This window comes from Propithecus coquereli, unplaced genomic scaffold (genome assembly GCF_000956105.1).
Source record: "Propithecus coquereli isolate 6110/MARCELLA unplaced genomic scaffold, Pcoq_1.0 Scaffold246, whole genome shotgun sequence".
Taxonomy (NCBI): Eukaryota; Metazoa; Chordata; class Mammalia; order Primates; family Indriidae; genus Propithecus; species Propithecus coquereli.
The window spans coordinates 2274736-2277747 of record NW_012148019.1 but is presented as its reverse complement, the minus strand read 5'-3'; the positions used below and the strand labels follow the sequence as shown (position 1 = coordinate 2277747).

At 34.0% G+C, this 3012-nt stretch overlaps 1 protein-coding gene across 2 annotated transcripts in view; it reads right to left on the bottom strand.

The window, feature by feature from the left end:
* TDRD5 (tudor domain containing 5) overlaps window positions 1-3012 on the bottom strand; it is a 126212-nt gene that overhangs the window by 80737 nt on the left and 42463 nt on the right. The window lies entirely within an intron of this gene.

The following is a 3012-nucleotide window of genomic DNA, read 5'->3' as shown; positions in this document are numbered from 1 at the left end:
TTTCTTTCTAATTTTTAATAGAGACGGGGTCTCGCTCTTGCTCAGGCTGGTTTCGAACTCCTGAGCTCAAACAATCTGCCCACTTCGGCCTCCCAGAGTGCTAGGATTACAGGCATGAGCCACCGCGCCCGGCCTATAATAATGTATTCTTTCCTGATATTGGTAATTTGTGTCTTTTTTGACTAACCAGTGATTTGTTCATTTTTCTGATCTTTCAAAGAATCAGCATTTGGTTTTAATTTTTCTTGATTGCTATTTTATTGATTTCTATCATTTCCTTCTTCCTACTTCTCTTGAGTTTACTTTGCTTCTCTTTTTTCAGACTTCTTAAGGCAGAGGTTTAGGTCAATGATAATTTTATACCTTTTTTCTTTTCTAATGTAAGTATTTTAGAGATATAAATTCTCCTTTGGGTGCTGCTTTAGCTGTATTTCACAAGTTATGATATGTTGTATTTTCATTAACTTCCCTTGTGATTCCTCCTGTAAGTTATTTACAAGTGCATTGACTCAACTATCTGTTAATTCTTATGTAACTTACTGTATTGATTTATAATTCCACCTTAACCAGAGAACATAACTCTCTGTAATATTTCAGTATTTTGTAATTTGTTGAGACTCATTTTATAGTCAGTCATATGATCTATCCTGGCAAAAGTTCAATGGGTAGCTGAGTACAGTGTGCAGTCTGCAGTTGCTGGATACAGTGTTCTGTAAGAGTAAAATAGATTGAGATGGTAGAGAGTGTTGTTCAGATTTTCCGTGTCCTTATTCATTTTTTTAAACCATCCTATGAACTACGGGGGAAAGAGTTAAAAATATTCAACTAAATTTGTGAATTCTTAATTCTGTCAATTTTTAGATGATTTATTTTAAAGCATCATTGCTAGATTAATACCCTTTTATGACTTGAGTCTTTCTGAAGAATTAACCCTTTACCTTAAGAGATATAATATATTTTGTCTTGGTGTCTGCTTTATGTAATGTTATTTTAGTCATTTCAGTTCTTTTATGCTTACTGCTTGTATGGTATACCTTTTTCAACTTCTATTTGAACGAATGTCTTTATATTTATGTGTTTCTTGTGGACAGCATATAATTGCATCTCTCTTTTCATCCAGTCTCAATTTCTGCCTTTTAATTGTCATGTTTAGTCCACTTACATTTATGAAATTAATATAATTGGATTTAATTACCCTGTTATTAAATTTCTGTCATCCCATTTGTATTTTATTCCTCTGTTCTTCCTTTCCTGTTTTCCTTTGAGTTTACTGTGTTTTTATATAATTTCATTTTATCTATTAGCTTTATAGCTATAAATCAGCATTTAGGGTTTTTCTAAGTATTACAATATGCATCCTTAAATGTTTCAGTCTTCCTGTACCACTTCACATAAAATGTAAGAACCTTATAACTCTGTAAGTTCCATGTACTAACCCTCTACTCATCATGCAATAGTTTCTCTATGTATTACATCTTCATGGTATAAACCCAATTATATGTTTTTGCTTTAAACGGTCATATTTTAATTGATGAAAGAAAGTAGTCTTTTATAAATAACCACATATTTACCATATCCTTTGTTCTTCAATCCTTCCTGAAGATTCATGTTCCAACCTGACATCATTCCCCTCAGCATGAAGAACGTTCTTTAGCATTTTTTGTAGTGCAGCTCTGCTTACAATTCTCTATTTTTGGTTATCTGAAAATGTCTTTATTTTACCTTCATTTTTGACGTTATCACTGGATATAAGATATTGGATTAACAGTGTTTTGCTTTTGAGCCCTTCAAAGATGTCGTTCCATTGTCCTCTGGCCTTGTTTCTGGTAAGGGGTCAGCCATCATTTGTATCACTATTTCCCTATATGCAAATGTGTCATTTCTCTCCAGCTGCTTTCATAATTTAATTATATTTGGTTTTCTGCAGTTTGACTATGTTGTGCCTATGTAAGGCTTTCTCTGTATTCTTTGGGGTTTTCTGGGCTTCTTTTACAAGATTCGGGAAATTAGGGGCCATTATTTTTTCAAATATTTTCTCTGCTTACATTTTCTTAGACTTAAATTACATATATGTTAGACTACTTTGTATTGTCCCACGAGTTTCAGGTCTCTCAAGTTCTGTTAGTTTTTTTGTTTCTCTCTCTCTGTTCTTCAGATTGGATAATTTCTGTTAATCTGTCTTGAAGTTTATTGATGATTTCTTCTGCCATTTCCAATTTAAGATATTTCAGTGTATTTTTTACTTCAGGTATTTTAAGTTCTAGAAAATAGTTTGATTTTTATAGTTTTTCTCCACTAAGATATGCTATCTGTTCTTTTAATCTGAATATATATTACTTTATGTCCTTTAACGTCGTTATGAGAGTTCCTTTAAAACCTTTTTTGCTAATCTCAACATCTGCCCCATCTCAGAGTCAGTCTCCATTGATTATTATTTTTTTTTTCTCTTTACCAAGGGTCAAATTTTCTTCTTTACTATATCTAGTAATTTTGGTTTATATTCTGGGCATCATGATAGATGTGTGGTAGAGACGCTGGAATCTTTTCTACTCCTTCAGAGAGTATTGCTTTTTGCTTTGTTTTAGCAGGAAGTTAATTTGGCTGAACTTAAATCCCAAATCTGCCACCCTGTGATGGACAACTGAAATAAGTTCTTTTAGCCTTAAAAGAACAAGGGCTGCTCTGAGTCTGCCCCAAGCATGTGCAGTCAGAGGTCAACCAGAGATCCAGGCAGACTTTATGTGCAAAATTTACTGCTCCCTCTTTGCACTGATGATACCTTTTCTCCATCCTAAGATGTTCTCTCCCTTCATTTTTCAGCTGCTTAGGTAGCTCCAAATTCTATCATCTGGTTTCTCAAGCCAGTAAACCTTCTGATTTCAATTCAAGTCCCCAATGCCAAGCACTGGATGGTGACTGCCATCAGACCAAGATCCAGGCAAACAAATAAGGTGCCATTCTTTCAGCTTCTGACTCCCCTTCCAGTTTCTGCCTGCTTTTGGCCAATTTCTA